General features: G+C 42.1%; 1 protein-coding gene across 4 annotated transcripts in view; it reads left to right on the top strand.

Annotated features, from left to right (window-relative positions):
• LOC138247579 (toll-like receptor 6) overlaps positions 1–22,605 on the top strand; it is a 90,938-nt gene that overhangs the window by 55,074 nt on the left and 13,259 nt on the right. The window contains exon 3 of one of the 4 annotated variants that reach the window (XR_011194585.1): positions 6,225–6,484. The exons of 2 other annotated variants lie outside the window; for them this stretch is intronic. The gene's annotated coding sequence lies outside the window, so the exon portion shown is untranslated. Of the gene's footprint in view, positions 1–6,224; positions 6,485–22,605 lie in introns of those variants that run through there. One more of the 4 variants, XM_069202105.1, reaches the window with a different exon arrangement.

The following is a 22,605-nucleotide window of genomic DNA, read 5'->3' as shown; positions in this document are numbered from 1 at the left end:
GATAGTTTTCTAGTCCAAAGCCCCAGGGGCACCCTTGTCCTCCCCTGTTTCTGCCACATACTCAAGTTGGTATATTGTCCCTGATTTACATGTAAATCAGTGTTTCCCTCTTGCACTGCGCACAAATCTGAAGTCTGTTGAATTATTTCATTTGCCACATCAAAAGCACACAGCTGCGCCTCACTCCATTCAAACTCATGTTTTTTCCTAGTTATTTTGTACCAAAGGATTAGGATTTTACTCAGATGAGAGCTATACTGTTTCCAAAAATCAAACAATTTCATGAAACTCAGTGTCTCTTGCTTAGTGCAAATAGTAAGAAACTCTAAAATCTTTTGTTTTACCTTTGACAACATCTGTCTATTTTCTGGATTCCACTGAATTCCCAGAAACTGCACATTTTGTGACAGTACCTCTGTCTTGGCTGAATTAATTATACACATCGTACTCTGCAAAAGTGGCCTGAATATACATGTAACATCGTCAACTTCTTGCTTAGTGTAATCTTTTAAAGAATGCACTTCAACTCCTGCCAAAACTGTGGGCTGCTCTGCTCACGGAGAACTATGCTCTGCTCATGAGGCTCACACTGGGCCCCACCTTTTTTAACCTCCTCATTGCTGGAATGGGAGAAGTCAGATTCTCCTGTAATTGCTTTGTAAATTTCAGTTTTATCTTGCAATAACTTGTTCTGGCTAATTTGCTCAAGTAAATTCTTATTTTCGTGTTCTAACTGTTTACATCTCTCATGTATTTTTCTGTAAGCAGATAAAAGTATCCAAACCCTTCTGTCAAGAACAAAAGGGACATCATTTCTTTCAAAAAGCACCTTTTCTAAATATGAAAACACTTTAGTTTATCCAAGCGCTCATCCCAGAACGTAGAAAGTGCTGATAAACAAGAAAACATGTTTGTCACAGCACCACAAGGCAGTTTACTTTCACATACATTTTCAAACATGGTCTGCGTGCTTCCTTTAATTCTCTAAACAACAAAAACAATTACACTTTTAAATCGTTCACTTCTGATCTCCAATTCCACTCCCAGTCTGACGACTCTTCGGCAAAATGTTTTACTTTCACTAATGACCGAGCTGACAAAGAGGTTCCTGAGAGAGGAGATTAGTAGGTTGGAGGCACATGTTTAAAAATAGTCACAGCAATGAAAGGAAAATATATCAAAGTGATTCTCAACTGCAATGTTCACAGCAAATATATGTGATTATATTATAAGCAAAGAAGAAAGTCAAAATTCATCACCATAGGGCCTATCACTGCTCTTCATCTTTCTCATGCCAGCAAGTTGATGACCCCTGTTCAACTGCGAGAAATAGTTTTTTCCACCCTCACAGGAGGTCAGGCAGTTGACGTCCACTCCTGACAGAAATTCCCCTTGCTGCTGCCCAGGGACACCTTTTATAGATTAAATAATGAAAAAGCCTTCTGAAAGGCCCTTCCCTCTAATATTCAAAACATGCTGGCTACTGTAGGTCAGAGTTGTAAGAAACAACATTGAAAGTTGGCCAAGTTTTCAAGGCCCTCTCTCCCAAGGCCAAGTCCTTCCCTGCACTAAAGAAAAACACTAAATATGCACTTCCTTATCATGCTATTGTGTTCGGTAAGAGAAAATACGAAAAACACAAGCTTAGTTCACCATGTGGAAAAGCACAGCTCATATGCAATGTCTCAACTGCAATGTCTAACACCACGATAAAGCCAATAGGCAGCTAAACTAAATACAAAACGTAATGTCCAACGCCACGTTAAAGCCAATAGGCAGCTAAACTGAATACAAAATGTAATGTGCTACTAGTGAACATTGAACAACTAATATGCACAGTGGTGAAACACAAAGTCAGTGGTCAAACATAATTAATTTCATTACATAAGCTGAGCAGCTGTTGGTAAATTCTTGAGTGACACAAGATGTGACATTTTTGACATGAGGTCTACTACAACTAACATAGTAGTATATGTGTTAGATTCTGATAAGTCTGTAATAAAATCCATGCTGACTGTGTGCCGTGGTTTAGGGGGAATTGGCAAGGGTTGAAGAAGACCAGAGGGAGCGAGGTGTGAGGATTAATTCTGAGGACAGGTTGGGCATGAATTTACATGGTTATAGACATCTTGGCGCATGGTTTTCGACCATACGTTTTCTAAAGTCTTTTGTACACCTGGGTGTCCAGCCAAGGGGGAATCATGACTCCAGACTAGTACTTGATGTTGCAATTCCTGTGTTGGAATGTATAATTGCCCTGAATGTAAGTAATAGTCCTGTTTAATCATATTATATGGTTTTCTGAGCCACTGTTCAGGAGGAAGGTCATGCTATACCTTCTTGACATTATCCATGAATTTATCTGTTGTGGTTAGAGCTAATACCTTGTCTGCAGGTATTATACTGGAAGTGTTACAAGAACTAGCACCCCCTGGGTGCCCTATACGTGACAAGATATCTGACTGAAGTTGTTTGGTCCCTTGTCTGTATGTGATAATAAAAAAATCGCTGAAGAAGTGAAGCCAGTGCATTTGTCTAGGTGTGAAAGCCTTAACTTAACTAAAGAACTGCAAATTCTTATGGTCAGTGTAGATGGCGAGAGTGTGCTTTGTTCCCAGCAAATAATGTTGCCACCCAGTATATGCTGTTTTAATAGCTAATAGTTCTCTTTCAGCCATGGCATAATTTTGCTCAGCTGGAAGGAGTTTTTTAGAATAAAAGGCTACAGGACCGAGATGCCCTGTTTGTGGATCTTTTTGTGATAACAAAACCTCCCAGTGCTAATTGAGAAGCATCAGCTTCAACATAAAATGGCTGCTCAGGATCTGGGTGGGGTAAAATGGGAGCAGTGGTGAATCTTCTTTAGAGAGTTGTTAAAGCCTGTTCTGCTGCTCAAGACCAGATAAATCATTGTCCCTTCTTTAATAAGGTGGTTATAGGGACCAATATTTGTGAGAATTGTGTGATGAAGCGCCTATAAAAATTGGCAAGACCAAGAATCTTTTGGAAATCCTTAACAGAAGGGGTTTGCCATGAAAGAATAGTGTCTACTTTTTAGGGGTCCATGGTAATGCCGCTGGGAGATAAGTGATATCCAAGGAACTGTACTGAGTCAGTGTTAAAGATACATTTTTGTAATTTGTCATACAGGCAGTGTTCACGTAGACGTTGCAGAATGCCCCTAATGTGCTGAATGTGTTCCTGCTTATTTTTAGAAAATATCAAGATGTCACGTATGCAGACAACAGTGCAGACATCCAGGAACGCATGTAATACATCATTGATGAAGTATTGGAATGCCGCTGGGGCATTGCAAAGCCCATAGGGCATCACTGTTTATTCGAACAAAACAAAACTTTGTCCAAAAGGCAGTCTTCCATTCGTCTCCATTCTTGACACGGATCAGGTGATATGCACTGTGCAAGTCTAGCTTGGTGTAAATGGTGGACCATCAGACTTGGCCCAACAGGACCGGTTTTAGAGGCAAGGGGTAATGATTTTTGATGGTTGCTTTATTAACCATTCTACAATCAATACAAGCCCACAGATCTCTGGATTTTTTGCCATGAAGAAAACAGGCAATGAAATGGGAGAAGTAGAATGTCTTATGAACCCCAAATCCAAGAACTCATCCAAATACTTGCACAGATATTGATTTTCGGGTTCTGTTGATGCATATATTCTACTGCAAGGAAGGACTGCGCCTGGAACTAGATCTATCTGACAATCATGAACCCTATGGGGTGGCAACTGAGTTGCTTTGACTGGGTCAAAGACGTCTTGGAAAACCCGATATTCTTCTGGTAGAATAGTGGGAGAATAGTCATTGATTACAGCACAATGTAGGGGTGTCAGAGGACAGCAGGCTTCTTGATAGCATGTGGTCATGTAGAAGGTGGAGTCCACGGTGACTGTTTGAGAAACCCAATCAATTTTAGGATTGTGGTATTCCAGTCAGAGAATACCAAAAATAATGCCAAAGTTGGGGGTATCGATTAAGTCAAAGGTTGTATCTCCTATATGACCATTGTCACATACTGTGGTCAACGGACTAGTGTGAAATCGAATAAGGCCAGAGGACAAGGCTGAGCCATCAACTGCCCTAATGGGTTCAGGCACTAGTCTTGGTAACAGGTGACACTCCCAGCTTGGTTGCTATGGCCAGATCAGACCTGTAGCACCTGAGTATATGAGCAGTGACAGACTTTGTCTATTTTGAGGTGGTAGAATGAGGATGACTCTAATAGTAAGGTGTCTAGGTACAGGGTTTAGGACATTAGTCAAGTATTGGTAGATCTGGTAAAGGGACCGTTTCGGAGAGGCAATCTCAGTTCTCTCCGAGATCATTAGTTTTCCTGCTGCAGTTCAGGAACACTCAAACTAGCGACAGCTTTTTTCTTTTTAGGTTTAACTGTGTAGTCTTGTGCGAAGTGGACGGATTTACTGCAATATAGGCATAGATTGGCCTTACGGTGCAGTTCCTTTTCTTCAATAGGTAAAGGGCCTCTAACTCCCCCAGTTTGCATGGGTTCTGGTTCCTGTGCTTTTTCTTCAATTTCTCTTTTATCTGTTTTTAAAACAACTATCCTGGGGTCACTCCGAGATGTTCAGATTTCCTTGCTCTCAACTGATGATGTAGTCTCACTACTAAATCAATAAATTCAGCGCAGTCTTCTAGTAATTCAACGATATAGGATAAACTATATTTTAAATCATCCCTCAGCCCTCTGTAAAAAAGTGAGGTACATTTTTCTTCAGGCCATCTAGTCTCATTAATTAACTGGTTGAAAGTAGTAATGTAAGTAAAGAGGTCCTTGAACCCTTGTCGTAAATGTAATAATTAGTTATCACAAGACTGGATAAAAACATGTTTCACAAACAATTGTGTTAGGGCTGCCTTAAAACCGGCAAAATTATATAGGATGGGATCATTCTATTCAATAAGTTGAATAGACCAATTGGCGGCAACAACACCAAGATAGGAAACTACAAAGGCTACCTTAGCAGCATCTGATGTAAATATTTGAGGTTTACGCATAAAACGCAGTTGGCATTGACTCATGAAAGCAGCAAAGTGAGAACTATCCCCACTGAATTTTTCAGGGTTGGCCAATGGCACAGATGTCGGAGTGGTCACTGTTACATGTAGACTCTGGTTATAGGCATTAGCAGGAGTGGAAGTGGAGAGTTGAGACCAAGGTTTGGGGAATTATTAATGAGCCGTGGACCTGATGGATCCCTCCATTGTGTGGAGGATGGGGAACGTGTTAGAGTCTCCCTGAGCTCTTGATTCTTGGTTCGTAATTTTATGACTTGTTCCTGTAAAATCTGTACTAGAACTGCCAACTGCTCAGTAGGGGTTGAATTATCTAAATCAGTTACAGACTTGTGATCCATGATGACTTCGCCCCAAGGGAGCTTTAATATTGTGGCTTGGCTTTCTGTTCTGTGAGAGCCACTCACCTGAATTCCAGGCATTCCTAGAGGGCAATGGCTATTCCCCAATCCCGGTGAGGACTAACGTGACTGCAATGAAGAGTACATCGCCCTCTCGCAAGTCCTCAAAGGGAAGGCAGTTTTGGGAAGGGAAAAAGGAAATACCATCTTCTGCTTTATGGACTGCAGAACTGGACTGTTGGATCCTGGTCTGCGTGTTGTGTTGGGCACCAGGACGTCTGATTTCTCAAAATACTGGGTTCTTGGTTTTTAAGATTCTGGACTGGAAAATAATTACTTCATTAATACATTGAATTTGCATCAACTATTGCAAAATGTAAGTTATTGTTTACACATTGTGCATACATTTCTATAAGGCTAAACAAATCTCTTCCTCTTTTTACAATACTTTCAGAGTCTCTGAGGCAATGTCCAAACTCAAAAACAATCAACTTGACTAAAGGGCTTCTTTGTGTTCTGGCGTAATCTCTTGCCAATAATAGTTTTGAAAAACTTGCTCTATTTCTGATCTCCTAATTCTCAGGGGAGAGCTTGTTACAGGAAATACGTCTTTCCTTAATGTCTGTTTAGCAGTATCTTGGATTCACACCAAAATGATAAATCACGCTAGTTCTTATAGTCATAAATTAATTATAAAAGACAGAGCTCTGTTTTGTTTCATTTGAGCACTTAATCTCTCTGTACCTCGAAATGAAGTTACTTGCTTGAAAATTTCAGAAGAACCCAAACTGAGATTTTTCACCTTTCTTATTTTCTCTCTTTCACAGGAAATACGGGATCATAGGCAGAAGACAGAAGAGGAGAGCTGGGACTACGCAGGAAGCCAACCGGAGGGCGTGGCTCACAGGAACTCGACTGGAGGCTGTCCGGAGGACGAGAAATGCTGGAACTTGACCGGAAGCTGGTCGGAGAACGAGGAACACTGGAACTCAACTGGAGGCAGGTTGAAGGACAATGAACTTGACTTGCACTGGAACACCTCTGGAAACAGGCTGGAGGACAAGGAACTTGACTTGACTGGAAACAGGTGAGAAGAGCAATAGGTACAAAGCCAAGCCAGTCCCCTTACTCACAAGCATCCTTAAATAAGCAAATATGCATATGTGCTTTTTGGCAGTTGATGACATGTTAAGGAAATGAACAATTATCCTCCTGATTGTGGCACATGTCCAATACAGATCACATTGTGAAGAGCACTTGTTTTGGCAGTTACAGTTGGAGCAGGTGGAAAGGCAGTTGGTTGCTTGTTAAGGAAATGAGCAATTATTCCTGATTGTGGCACATGTTCATTACAGATCACATTGTGAAGAGCTCATGTTTTGGCAGTTACAGTTGGCACAAGTTTAGCAGGTGGAATACAATGTGTATAATCAACAAGCAATGGTTATAATAAATGAGACATTTAACAACCATTGGTTATTGCAAACTTGATATTCAAGGATGTAATGAATATAGCCAAATAAGTCTGAATGTTGCAAGCAACATTACCTTACTGTAATCGAGCTCTTGTATGTGCTAGTGTGCCCACAACAGACACTGTGGATAGTAGCAAGACTAACTACTTTTGGGGACTTTTACAGAGACAGCTCTCCCATGACATACAATGATATAAAGGATACTTTTAACATTGGCCCCAGACGTTTCTTAACATACTGTGCCACAAAACACCTCATTAACTACACTTGGTGGGCTGGTGAAAGGAAACCTCCAACATTGCCTATTCTTCATACATTACTATTGGAGCTGGGTTCTAGCAAAGTACCTTTATCACATGCACTAACACTGGACAGGCAGGAGCACAGACTCAATGGGATGCAATCCTCTCTACCTCATTATCCCTAAAATCACAGGCCAAGGTGCTCCAACAAGTAAAGGATGTCTCTCGCAATCCACAATTTCACTTTATTCAGTTTATTTATCTCCAGCAAGCATATTTATCGTCCCACCGTCTCCAACGCATGTTCCCTCACACAAGACACAAATGCCCCTGGGCTAGGGAATAGGATGCTACTTTTTACCATATGGTATGGGCCTGCCCACCCATATAATGTACTTGGCACACAATCACTACATTAACAGGGGAATTGTCTAAGTATGAGCACTCCCTCACCCCTGAGTCCTGTCTACTTGACATCCGTGCCAAGGCTAAAGGGGACAAAGAACTTCACAGGTTCATAGGCCTGGCCTTTTCCTTATTTAAATGCCTCATAGCAATGCAATGGAAAGCGCCTTCCAATCCAGATGTCAACACGTGTCTGGGTGCACTGCTGCAGGGGCTAGGGCCGAGTCACAAGCACTCTGCTCCTTGAGAGGCAGGGTTCTGGCTCCGGCAGGTCACGAGATCTGGGAAGGCTAAAAATGATACCCAGCCTCCCTGAACAGTGATGATAAGCTTTAGCATATGTAGTCCTCAGCATGTCAACAGTACATCTCCTGCGTGCACAGAGCTTTAGTCCACACATATCACTGTAACATACCACACCCCTCCCCCCTCAGGAGCCCCTGCTTAACACAGTGTAATGATCCGTCACCTTTTACCGCTGCAACGTTTCCCAGTTCGTATACACCAAATAGCTAATTCCTATGTAACAGGACTCAAAGGCCATTTCCTAATGATGTCATATCATTGCACCCCTTCTGATGTTTTTGTAGACCTCCCATAGCACTGTACACACACCCTCCTGTTATGAAGCTGACTTCTGTAGATGTTATGATCACATGTACCTGCTCATGTTAATGGTATTGTTTATTACCATATGCTGCCTTCTTGTACCTCAGGCTTATGGACTCACTTCCCTGTCTCCATCCTTTTTCTTTCTTATCTTCAAATGTTTCCTTATACCCTGTGCTCTGTGATGGTTGGTTCTGTTGCAATTGCAAATAATAAAAACAAATTTGAGTAAAAAAAAGATGTTTTTGAGAGACAATTGCAAAGTGACTTCAGCTGCTGAAAGAATTGAGTGTGACGTCATTTTGTGTCGCGCTGGCATAGGTTTGTTGGTGTGAAGCTGTGCTGATATTGGTGGACAGTGCCACGTTGCTATTGGTTGAGACTGTCAAGAGCAAAGGATTGTGGGATTGAAGTTACTTCCTGACTTAATCGAAAGCTTATTGTAATTAATTGAAATTGACAGAAAATTACGTTTTTAATGCATTTAAAAGTGCATTAAGAGAGGATGCATTTATTCCAGTTAGAGAGGGTATAGGAACACCACCTGAAGGAATTCCGATATTGACTCATCTACTAAAGGCCTTCATGCATGTACTTGGCTAAAACAATGCTGTAAGATTGCTGAGAAAAAGGGTACCTTAGCTTTTCCCCATTATGGAACATTTAATTTGAGAATTTTAGACAATGTGAAGCGAATAATGTAGAAAATGAACCCTCATCCTGTCGCGTAGGCTCTCATTATTCTAATGAGACTACTGGATTTCGAGTGGCAGAATCGCCTGCAGCGTGGGAGACTGAGTCTGACCCACTCCAGGTGAGACCTGTCGCTCCAATCCGGGTTCAGCTCCGGCTAACTAGCAGTGCCTCATCTCTACCCCAGGGCAGGGATGATTGGGCAGTCGAGCGCATGACATAACTGGTTTCTCAGGGAAGCTGTGGTCACTCAGGTCTCATCCGTTTTTCTCGTTACATTAGTCTCACATACACAATGACAAACAGAGGCAGTATATATTTAAAAAATGCTTTAATAAAGCGACTGCATCTTAGATAGCAAAGCGTGGACTGCAATAACCAGGACGATACAGCATGACAAGATTAAGATTGTGACAAGGAGAGTAAAACATAAAAATAATGCTACCATATTGTCACTAGAGTCAAGAGACTAATTCCTAACTAAGCTGTGGTAGAGCACAGCATGTTAAGCTCTAATTCTGCCCTTCAGGTTCCCCTGGGAAGGCATCATCCCCCATACCTGAGCAAAGGCCTGAAGTCTGTAAGGACAACTGTAGCGAAGCATTCGGCAATCAGCATACAGTCATGGTTCTCTGGCTGGAATCTCCCTCTAATGTGTAAGGGACAGGAAAGTGCCTTTATAATAAAACAGCTGATGTTCTGAGAAAAAGTCCCTACGTAAGGATGTGTATTTTCTATGAATGTCAGAGACTAAACTTATACCACGTTCACCGGCAACCTATCTTGCTGCAGCCTTGGAAGAAGCACAGAGTGAGCAAGAATGTCTTGTTTGAGAACAAAGTGATGGCCTAGGCAAAAACAGTTAGATAGAGAGAAATAAAACAAGACCGTAAAAGTTGCTGTTATAACAATAATAAACCAAAGCCGAATAAAATATATCTATGTTAAAGTGCACAGCGGCAGGCCTAGTATGTTAAAATAACGCGCATGGAGCTATAACTAAAATGGCTACACAACACCCTCCCCTTGTCGGTTGAAGGTGGTTCAAAGTCTAAATATACATAAAAGCTACTAAGCTCAACCTAAGATATATATGTGAAAATGTCAATAATGACAAGTTAAAAGGACACATGAGCGTACAAATGGACAATATAAAACTGTAAACATTTGACATCAAAGGGACCAAATTTCAAGAGTCAGCGTTATTTTTAGAATTTTCAATCGATTCCGTGACAATGGAGGACAGGAAATCTTCTACTTCAGCAGGTGTTAAAGTCAGAAAAGCATCGCCGAGAAGGACCAAGGAGCAGTTGTGTTCCATAGCCTGAGTCACAGCCAAGGTGGCATTCCGTGGTGTGCCCAATGATGAGTTAAGAGCCACATCCTCTAGGAAGGGTAACTCATATGTAGCATTCCGTAGCAAACGCACCCTCAACGCGCATGTCTGATAATGAGCCCTCAGCGAGAACATCAACAGATCAGCGTCCAAAGAAAGCCAAGCGCTGCATAGAAAGACAAACTTCCAGTGCATGTGCCAAAGAGCACCAGAGGCACCGAAACACAGGCTACACACAATGTAAAACCGGTCTGAATGACCAGTCACACTCCAATTGCTCCAGGAGTGTTGCTCCAAAATACTGCATCATGCATTCACCAAACAGCTGCGCTGATGGGGCGCTTTTGTTCCTTCTTGTTGCGACGGGCAGCCATTGTGTATAAAAATAGCAGCACCAAAATGCCAAATATTATAGCCAAAGTTATTGGAAATCCCCTAACAATACTGGAGAATATTGAGTGGATGGCTGATGGTATTAAACCGAATATGGAGGAGAAGGTGTGAAGGAAACCAGAACCAACAGCCTTAAAGAAATTTGAGATTCCAGTAGTACTGGACACATTAAATATTCTTCCCACGAGTTCACCAAAGTGTCTCGGAAAGTTGGTACTTAAAAGGGACTGTATCCCTGCAGGCGACCTTGCCACCTGAAGTGCGTAGGTCTTGCGCGCAGATGTAAGAGCCACATGTTTTTGAAACAATAAAGCCTTGAGTCTGCTCAACTTGTCAGAATTTACATTAGAAGTAGCAATATGAGGCCAAATGTCCGCTACCTCTTTTATTTTAGTGGGAGGAAAAAGTACGTTCCCGCAGCATGTAACAATCTCAGAGACCGAAACAACGTAAACTATTCCGGCTCGCATCCCACAACAGTCTTCACCATTGAGGAGAAAATAGATGTCATTTGAAAGCACCTGGAACGTAGGCCTAATCCTGGGGACTGGTACTCCCATCAGATAACAAGCCAAGATTGCTGCAGATGCATTACACGCCCCATGCAAGGACTGCTGTTTTGCATTCATTACCGCTAAGAAAGACTTCTTTTATGCCACTGAAACTTTTGTATGCGAAGGGTAGCTCCCACACCTCATGGATGTAACTATCTCCCAGTTTTTCGTATCTGCCTACCGGAGTGTGTTTTAAACAGGACGTGAATTGTAGTGTGGAAATAGGCAGATTAATAACCCTGTGTATTAACCACTCAGCAGATGGTATTTCAGCCACAGTAAAAGGCAACTTTTCTAATTTTTCGATGTTTAGCATGACGTAAGTCGCTTCTTTCTTAGCCATTAGTTGCTGTTGTCGCGTTAAATTAAAAAAATATATATATTTCCATCGTGCTGACATATTGCCCCGGAACGCGACCCACCTTCAGTGTTTGAAGCATCCAACCCAACTGCATAATGAGCCTTAGCTGACTCTGTCCATGATGTAAGGAAGACAGATCTGTTTGAATAATGTCCATAGCAGAAGAGACGATGTTATTTAAGGTGTATATCCTGTCGGACAGGGTATTAATCCCATTATCTACAACAGCTAATGCCTTCTTTAAATTTTCCTGGTCTATTTACCTTAACCGGGCAGCAGCTTCTTGTTGTGAAAGCTTCCAGATTTCATTATGTACTTCATATAAGAAGTGTTTTCTGTGTTGTTTTCTGGGGCCTAACAGGAAGTCCTGTAAGTCAATGTTATTAGACAGGAGACTGAGGTGTTCTCTAACCGCATCTAGTGAGGAAGTCTTTAAACATTGCTGGCATAGTTTCCCTACACTGTATGTTGTTACTATACTTGCATGTTCAGACGATATATAGTGAGGGTCCGGCCTACTAGTTCTAAAACCCTCTGAGGAGTTGATAAAACGTTTGTGACGCCCATTGGTATATATTGGCCACAATAACCACCCACCAGAACATGTCAGTGAAACATTAAATGTGCCATTCTGAATCTATTCATCAAGCTGATCTTCAGTTGCATTTAAATATTTTTGCCATTTATAAAATTTTGCAGGGGCAGGTATACTGGGCATGTTCAATTCCTTAATCTTTGCTAAGCCTAAACAACTTGTTTTTTGTACAGTTTCATTTAAAAATATAAATTGAACTGGAATCAGGCATGCTCTAAATAAAGCTTCCTTCCCCCGTGTTTGCCTATGTCTAGTTCCCCACATACTTTTTAAGTCACTCGACTTCAGCCCATATTCATAGCCTTCTATAGTCAACCGGGAAACAAAGGAATCCGAATATATACATTTTGAATTTGTCAATAGTATACATATGTTTTCTGTAGGTGGCAATTTAAAATAATACGACTCAGCATTTTTAACATCGTGCCCAGAAAAATATATAAACTTTTCAGAATGCGTTTTGGAACTCCCTTGTGGTGGAGTAGGACAGTGTTCCCATTGTACATAATTAAAAACAGTTTTAGGGCTACTTGCTCTGTGGATGAAAATTATGTGACCATAATAATTATAGCAAAACATATCACAATAATTCTCTCTAGATTGATAAACATCTTAGTTTTCAAATACAGTATAATACTGCAATTCAGTAATCATAGAATCAACTGTTTTCACATCCCAATCATCAGAAACAACTCCGGGTATCATTATATCGTTCATTGAAAGTTTAAACACATATGGTATTTGAATGACCCCCGTAGGGCCTTATATATAAAATGTTTCTTTATCCCAAACAATCCCATCAGGAATTGGTATAGTGGAAATGTTCACAAAGGACATGTCTCTGCGGACCTTGTGAGAAGAAAAATGTGGTTTTAGGACCTCATCCACCAGTTCAACTGTTGATTTTTCAGGAAGAAAATGACCATGTATTAACAAAAAGAATGTGATGACAAACCCAATCTAAAGCAGTAAGGCTAGTAAAGTTAAGGAAAGCCACAGATAGTTCCATGGGAGAATAAAGTAAGTTACTTTAAGCCAATTTATCAGCTTACGTTTTTTTACCAGTTCAGGTGTCGAAGAGGCGAATGAGTCCCAGAAGTCATCGTTGATGTCGGCAAAGTATCCAGAAGCAGTTTGTGCAAAAACTGGAGCCTTGTTTGTTGGTGGAGTTGGTGTTTCCCGCGGTGGCACAGAATAAATACCACCATCCGTCTGTGTCGAAGTTGTGTCAAATCGATCAGTAGTTTCCATATTTGATGTCAGTGGAACTAATGCAAGATAATTTTCCACCCTTCCCAATCCCGGAGAGGTATCAGTGTTGCTGCTTACAACTTGTAGAGGAACTTCTTGACCAGTATTGAGAGGGATTCGGGGACTACTGGCTGTCGATGGAGACAAAACAATTTTCTTTGGCACCAGCCAACGGTGGTAGAATGACAGTTCTGGTACCGTGTATTCCCAAAACTGGTACCGGTGCACGATAAGAAGGGCCAAATTCCTTTTTCACAGCAACTTTTTCATGTACTAGATCTTCCACTCTAGGAATCCAGCAGGTAGGAGTTACAGGTACATCCTTAATTCCTATGGAGGCAGCACTGGTAGAAGAGTTGTTGTCATGGAACTTTTGTAATTCCTGGAAGACTGTGACACGTTCATTTGTGTTAAATGGTGTTGCTGCCACCTCCACGCCAGGACCATCAAGATCTGGAACATACGTTTGAGTACCAAACAGGCACTCATATGAAGTACGACCCCCCAAAGACCTTCTAGGCAGATTGTTAAGTGCTCTCTGGACTCCATACAGGTGATTAAGCCAACTACGACCTGTACCTAAGACTCTGGCTGTTAAGGATTGTTTTAAAACTCGGTTTAATCGCTCCATGACACTATTTCCCTCAGGATGAAATGGAGACGAGTACTGGAGTTGGACCCCCAACGAAGCCATGGCATCCCTGAAAGCCCTTGAGGTGAAAGCAGGGCCCTGGTCTGAGTGGAAAGCCTCAATTACATATGTACCGACTCGCAAATCTTTAATAACAGTCCGAGCATCAGCCGAGCGTTGTGGCCACACCCATAGAAATCTGGAGCAGGAGTCGACAGCGACTAGGATGTATTTGTATGCACTGTCCGGTGTTAGGGGACCGCAATGGTCCAAGTACACACATTGTAAAGGTTTGTTAGAAATTAGGAGGGGTGTCTGCAGTGGGCGCTTAGCAGTGGAATCTTTGATTTGTTGGAAGATGTCACAACAAAGGACATCCTGTTTGGCTTCCTTGTACAGGCCTGCCCACCAAAAACGGGCTTGTAGCAATGATATTGTAGCTGCCACACCAGCATGGGCACATGCTGCCCCCTCATGCGTTGCTTTAATCAACTCTGGTCTTATATCTTTATTGGGAATTTCTCAAACCCCTATTCCTGGTATCTTAACTTCAGCGTTTAGGCAGCCTCTCATTCGGTAGGAATATTTAACAGGAAATGCTTTTGGATAGGGCGTACCATCAGCCGTAGCTTTCACGGCAGCCCATATGTCTGCGTCCAGTTTTGCTCCTGAGTGGGTTACTGCAGCAACAGTGGCCGTAGCAGCTGCTGACTTTGCAGCTTCATCAGCCATTGTTTTCCCAGCCACGTGTATTCCAACTCGCTGGTGTCCAAGTGTATGTACAACATGGACATTTGGTAACGTTTCCTTCAGATCTGCTACTTTCCCCCACAGTAATCTGTTTTTTATGGTGTTACCTTTAGAATCTCTGAACCCATTCTGGCGCCAATAATGCAGGTATTCATTGAAAGACTGGACATACTAGTACGAATCACAAACAATCAGCGTGTGCTGTGCAGGATCCGTATGTTCCAGTGCCATCCGTTGTGCTATGCAATCCCCTAGGGTTTGCGTAAATGTATGTAGGGGACAACATTTATTATCCTCCATGTAGCCACTTACGACTGCGCAAGCAGCGGAGTATTGGTGCTTTGTGCCAATTGCAGGTTGTGCAGAGCCATCGGTGTACATGACTCTATGATACTGTTCAATAGGCAGTGTGTTTAATGGAACTGGGTATTCTAGTTCATATTGCAAAAATTCTTGAGTTTGTAATTTTGGGTCAAAAATTTAATCTACATCAGTGGCTGTCAAAGACGTGGCCCATTGGATCAAATGTGAATGTAATGCTTTTACATTCGGAATGCTGGCTTTTGTGACAGCCTCTAGGGCTAGGATGGGAGAAACAACAATAATGTGTTTGCCCTGGGCTAGAGGTCTTTCTTTAATGACAGCCATTTGAACAGCAGTGAGAATTTTCTCAGTGGGAGCAAAGCGTTGTTCTGCTGCTGAGTATAAATGCGATTTGTATGCTATCGGGACCGTCTCACCCTCATTAAAGGTTATATAGGTGAAACCAATGGCACCAGCAATTACTCTGATGACCAAGTGTGTTTTGTTGTCCCTTATGTGTAGATGTTGTGCTGCAAGCATGTCTGTCTGCAAGTCTCTGAGAATGCGTGTGTGTTCGACTGTCCAAAAATTACTTGAGAAGTTAGGACGTGTAAAGTCATATAAGGGTTTTATGCGTGACGCATAATCTGGAATGTAAATTCCCCCAAAATTTAGGAAACCCAATAGAGACTGGAGTTTTTTAATTGTATTTGGAGGTTGTAATTGTGCACATTTTTCTAAGAATTGCGGCGCTAGGCTCTTTCCTTCACTCAATAGCTCATATCCCAGAAACAGGACGCTAAGGAAGGCTATTTTTGTTTTTTGTAAGTTGAATTTGTAGCCAAATTCAGCAAATCCCACAACAATGCGGGCTACCTGTCTTAAATGTTGCAGTAATTCATCATCCGTAAGATAGATATCATCTACATAGGATAATGCTTCAGGGTCGATGTCATGCAAAATTGCAGTCACACGAGCTGCGAACAGTCCTGGGCTGTTCTTGTACCCCTGAGGAAAACAACAGATTTCTTTCTGCTAGCCCAGTGTGCTGAAACTTGTTAAGTCTCTACTCTCAGGCGCTATATTCTGGCAGAAGAAACCATTGGAAATGTCCAGTCTTGTCCTATATTTTTTGCGCACTATGTTGTTCATTAGTGCTGTGCTATGTGAGTTTTGTATAGCGTATGTGCGTGTATGGCTGTTTAAATGTCTGTAGTCTAAGACTATTCTGTAAGAATGGTCCGGTTTAGCTACTGGAAATAAAGGATTATTCATTGGGGAGACACAGGGTTCAATTACGTCCTGGTACTCTAGTTGTGTGAGGATTTCTCTCACAGGTGCTTTCGCATCATGTTTTATTGGATACTGAGGTTGAGGTTGAGGTCCAGGTTCATTTTTAATAGGTATTACATGGTAGGGGGATTCTTTATCCCATCCTACATGGTTGCGATATAAAGCGGGTGCCTGCGCCAATGCCCAATCGATGGTGTAGGATTCACGAGTTCCTCTGGAACAACAGGCGAGAAAGGAGGTTTAATAACCTCTTCCCCACATGGGCACGTACGCACAAATTCAGGTGGCCAATCTTGTTCGTCCAACAAGATATCATATATATTTACCACGCGATCCGAAAAGATTGCGTCTTGTGCGTTCAATGTCTCCTTCTAACTGTAGTGTTACTTTATACACCCTATCAGGCGTGGAGACTCACATGTCCGCAGTTTCTACTTGTAGAAAGTCATCAGTTGCTTTCACCTCCAGATGCTCTAGAAGACTCCGGCGAACTATTATGACCTCTGCCACGCTGTCAAGCAGCGCTAGTGCCCACTTCCTGTTTTTCAAGCGGACCCTCTTCTTGAGCGGCATGTCATATTGCAACTGCTGCCACCTTTTTCTTCTTAAATTGGAGTTTTTGTTGGGGATGTTTTTCTTCCTTTTTAACAGAAACCTCTGATGAGCGTTGTGATTTCTGTCTCGGTTTCACGTACTCTGTTCTTCGCTCTGATCGCCCACCTCTCTCACTGTGTTTTTCCAATGAGTCCTAAAAGGAACGACATTGGCGTGCATCAGTATATTGATAGCTATCAGGCGTTTTTATATTATCTCTTTTTCGAAGATTATATCTATTCTGCGGGGTCTCCATACGCGGAGATTCTCCCCTTTCTTTTTTAGGAGTTTGTTGTTTTTTATCCCAGCGTTTCTTGTTACCTTCAGGAGCTTGCTTGGAAAAATCTTTATTAGATTTGCCCTGAAATTGTGGTTTAGTTGGTCTGGCCCCTAGACTATCTCGACCAATCCTAGAATAGGTCCCTGCGATAATCTTGGGCCACTCGCGTTCCTGATCCTGTTGAGGAACATCACAGAGCCTCATGCGTACTGCTAGTGCAAATGCTTCCCCTTTAAGGTTACTTAAAATAATGGAGGATACTGTGGTAAAATTGCCCATTAATTGCATACCCAAATCCAGAGCCGGGGCAGCCGCGTATTCATCTTGAATTTGCTTCAACACGTCTGGTAAATTGGCAAGTGTTGGTGTACCGTGTGCGGTAGTATAGAGCGCGGCAAATACTGTGCCCAGGTATTACAGTTATCTACTGTGGGGACCATCCCAAATGGCAAGCACATTGTTAGAATTCTATGTTTATCCTGAGGTCCCGTATGGGGAAATACCGCTTCCAGTGCATTTATTTTTTTAGCTAACCAAAACGGAGTTTCCTCTCGTTTGGCGGGTACTTTACCCATAATTGAATGAACAGTTGCAGGGTTAATACCTGGCATCACTGCATGTGGTTGCGCTGGAGCAGCACGTGCTGGGTTTGCATTTAATGTTTGCATTACAAACTGTACTAATCGCCTGTATATCACTGTCAGTTCAGTATATAAGCGAAGAACCTCAGCTACTGATAAATTAGGCACTGCAGGGTGAGGTGTATAAGTGGCCAATAAAGGCCAAGTAGGACCTTCATTACTTAGAGCACCTAACCTAACTGGTAAAATCATGTGGGGTTGGGCACCATCAAGCCAATTATTATGTTCTCGATAAGTTAAAGGTATTTCTAAATGTGCATATGCTCTGTATTGTCCAGGTACATTTGCAAGTGTATAGTGATGAAATGTGTTTGTGTTCCCATCAACTGCTGGAAATGTGACCCAAGAATAGAAAAGTTCTGTTCTATAAGCTGCATAGGCGTTCACCACAAACGTGACTGGACCCCCCCTGGGCCGTTAGGCTGTTTGCTAATAAATGTGCAGTCAGGGGTTGTCTCATATTAACTGCAATTGCTACCTGTTGCGGATTCGCCATGATAGATGGTAAATTTGTTCTGAGAAGGCACGCCAAATAGGGATTTTCCTTTTAGAGTTCAAGCTTGAACAACCTCCAGCATCAGATAGGATGTCCTACTTAGCCAAGGAGGAAATCCTCAATACCAGGGACATCTCCGTATATAGAGTACTGAGGTGTCTTTGTATTTAGTGAGACAGAGATACTCAGCAGGACCCGAAAATTAGAGCCTGACCAAAGGTTGGCGGCTCCATGTCGCGTAGGCTCTCATTATTCTAATGGGACTACTGGATTTTGAGTGGCAGAGTCGTCTGCGGTGTGGGAGACTGAGTCTGACCCACTGCACGTGACACCTGACGCTCCAACCCGGGTTCTGCTTCGGCTAACTAGCAGTGCCTCATCTCTACCCCAGGGCAAGGATGATTGGGCAGCCGAGCGCATGACATAACTGGTTTCTCAGGGAAGCCGTGGGCACTCAGGTCTCATCCGTTTCTCTCAGTTAAATTAGTCTCACATACACAATGACAAACAGAGGCAGTATATATTTCAATAATGCTTTAATAAAGCGACTGCATCTTAGATAGCAAAGCGAGGACTGCAATAACCAGGACGATACAGCATGACAAGATTAAGATTGTGACAAGGAGAGTAAAACATAAAAATAATGCTACCATATTGTCACTAGAATCAACAGACTAATTCCTACATAAGCTGTGATAGAGCACAGCATGTTAAGCTCTTATTCTGCCCTTCAGGTTCCCCTGGGAAGACACCATCCCCCAAACCTGAGCAAAGGCCTGAAGTCTGTAAGGACAGCTGTAGCAAAGCATTCAGCAATCAGCATACAGTCGTGGTTCTCTGGCTGGAATCTCCCTCTAAAATGTAAGGGACAGGGAAGTGTTTTTATAATAAAAGAGCTGATGTTCTGAGAAAATGTCCCTACGTAAGGATGTGTATTTTCTATGAATGTCAGAGACTAAACTTATACCACGTTCACCGGCAACCTATCTTGCTGCAGCCTTGGAAGAAGCACAGAGTGAGCAAGAATGTCTTGTTTGAGAACAGAGTGATGGCCTAGGCAAAAACAGTTAGATAGAGAGAAATAAAACAAGACCGTAAAAGTTGCTATTATAACTATAATAAAGCGAAGCCGAATAAAATATATCTAGGTTAAGCTGCACAGCGGCAAGCCTAGTATGTTAAAATAACGTGCATGGAGCTATAACTAAAATGGCTACACAAGCTCCAAGACCTGTCAAATTTGAAGCCCTTAGTATTTGGGAACTTGTTGCCTTTGAAAGAATGTCAGCCAGTTACGAGAATAGAATGCAGAAAACAATTAACATACTTTCAGAAGCTAGATGGGATACAGAGCAGAAAAGGTGGAGAGCAGCCATATTAGATGGAGTCAGAATGTTCCCAGCTATTTCAAAGGAAGGTGAGGAAAGTACAAAACCAAAGACTAAAAAGAAATCAGAAAAGGCAGAACAGACAACAGAAGCTGAGAATAAAAAGACAGTATGACAGTGATTCAGATGACTAGTTTATAAATCGGGTCCTGATGAACCCTATGCCTCTGTATCACTCTGTTGTGTATCACTAAGTTGAGTAAGAAGTGAAGCAGCACAAAATGTAAACCCAAATGTGGTAACTGCTCTAGTTGCACAATCCCCAAACTAGACAGTGCCAGGTACACCTGCAAATTCAGTAACACAGGTGCCTGTAGTGTACCCACCAGCTCTGACTGTAACACAGTTCAGCCCTTGCCAATTCCAGTCGTAAATCAAGCTGTGCCAAGTCCTAATGTGAGTCAAACTGTGCAGTCATCTTATGTGAATCTGCCAGTGCAAAACTGTACCCCAAATCAGTCTGTGCCAATGTTTAGTCCAGTTCAGTGAATGCCAAATGTTACCCCGAGCCAAACAGGACAAAGCTTCAGTACCATCTTAACAGGACAGAGTGTAGGAATGACAATTCCTCAAAATCAGACAAATCTTATGGATCGAGAAGCAGTAAGAGGTCCAGTGATTATAGGTCCAGTCATTCCCTTGTATGCTTTAGGCACGCCTCAAAGTAATGCCCATTCATTAAATGTCCTAACTGTTCCTGAAAGACCAGTTACATCTACTGGGTATTACCAGTTGGTATGCGGAGACCTGTACATTCAAACAATTCAAAGATGGAGAGAACTGCTTCTCTTGTTCCACCCTTGACCCCTATTCAAATTTCAGAACCTAACTCAATGTTAAATCAAGAAGGACGTATTTCAGATATGAGGTTTCCTCAGGGAACCCCCACCTCATTTCATGCCCGGACCTGATCGCCCAACCGTCGCCTCAGCTTCTACACGCCCACCCGTCAACTTTGCTCCGCCAACCTCGCGCTCGCCACCGTCCCTTGCATCTGCCGCACCACGGCAGGTGGGAAATCCTTCTACCTGGCGGCCAAGACATGGAATTCCCTCCCCACCAACCTCAGGACCACCCCGGACCACCTCGCATTCCTGAGGCAACTCAAGACCTGGCTCTTCGAGCAGCAGTAACCCCATCCCCCTAGCGCCTTGAGACCCGCACGGGTAAGTAGCGCGCTTTATAAATGCTCGTGATTTGATTTGATTTTGAATGCATGTTGCAGTACCCCATAAGCAGAAGTATCAAAGACAAATAATATCAGTTTACAGTTTACAAGGTTTTCACAGCACAACAATTGACCGATTGGTTAAATAAACTGAGTCCTCGAGGTGCAACAGGTGTGACAAGTTGCAGTGTCAGACCAGAAAAAACACCAGAGAGTGATAGATCAGTAAATGTTCCTAGACTGAAATTGGAGTTAAATGGAATGATTTTAGGGATGTTAGACACAGCTCATTTGGAAAATTACACAGAAGATGAACTTTGGTTCATGTGCAAAGAAGTTACACAATGTGCAGAACAGGCCAAAAAATATGATGTTGATTTAGAAAATTAAGGAATTGATTACATACATACATACAGACATGGGGAGCTTTCGATGAGTGGAAAGGTAGCTGGTCGAAGAAAAGAGATCAGACGAAAGCAAAGAAAAATGTGCCTCCAGCAGGAGCGAATCAAGCCAAGGACAATGTGAAAATGAGAGAAATACCAGGTGGAGGTTATGTTCATGTACCTTGTAGTAGGAGTGATATATTGTCATTCACCAATGATTACCCAAGCCTGTGGAATGGTACAAGCAAACAGATAGATTGGTTAAACTGCCTGTGGGAAGATTTGAATACATTGTTTGATATTGTGGTTCCGGCTCATTTGTGGTCTGCATGCAAAGTGCATGTTGATAGGCATACAAAGAAATCTTCTAACAGGCGCACCATTTGAAGAGGTAATGAAAACGTATTACAAGGTGACTAATTTCGGAAAAATAAAGTGCCCCCGAAAGATGCTCATTGGCAGAAAATTGACAGAACAACCATGAACCAAAAGAGTTGACTCATGCTTATTATGAGAGACTGTTGCAGGCTTTCAAGCATCACTGTGGTACTGAAACTATAGAGGCAAAAGATATGGGTTATTTTGTGTCCAAATTTCTGCAGGGATTGAAGACAGAGATAAGTGAAATGATTCAGAAACACTTGATTTGTAGGCAGAATAAACCAATTGATGAGATTCTGCATTATGCAAAATATTGTAGTGATGAAATACAATTGAAGCAGAAGAAGTTGAAAGAAAAAGTAATGCTCTTGCAATTGAAAGCTGCACAGAAAGCAAACTAGAATCCGCACATGATAGTGAACACTAGTGCAATCCAAGGAGTATCACAGCAGCTGACAAATGTTGTTCAGGTTAGAGGTAGAGGGCGTGGTGTTAAGATAGATCAAACTGAGGTGTTCTTGATGTCCAGGCCTTGAAGAGAACTAATCCATTTCATGCTTGTGGAAATTTAGGTCAGTGGCAGAGGGAGTGTTCATATGATAATATGAATAATCAAGTGCATAATGCTGGAGCTGGCTCAGATGCAAGGCTATAATCAAGTTCAAGTTTAAAGAGTTCAAAGACCCTGAGTACAAAATGTGAATGTGTCCCCTGGATAGCAGTACTGCAAGTACTACAAGCCACAGCGACGCAGCAGAAAATTATTGTTTCCCAACCAAACATGAATCCAATGTTAAATGCTAATGGGAATCAGATAGCATCACAGTTTCCCTTAATTGATCTGAGAAATGAGGAATTTTCAGAAATTTTTCAAACTGATAGTTCTGATAATGATGACTGCACGATAGGTGCATCCTTAGAAGTAGATCATCGTGATCCCTATGTAAATGCTAATGTTATGGGCCATGATGTGTCAATCTTGG

The sequence above is a fragment of the Pleurodeles waltl genome, chromosome 1_2, assembly GCF_031143425.1.
Source record: "Pleurodeles waltl isolate 20211129_DDA chromosome 1_2, aPleWal1.hap1.20221129, whole genome shotgun sequence".
Taxonomy (NCBI): Eukaryota; Metazoa; Chordata; class Amphibia; order Caudata; family Salamandridae; genus Pleurodeles; species Pleurodeles waltl.
This window is presented reverse-complemented; position numbering and strand designations above follow the sequence as displayed.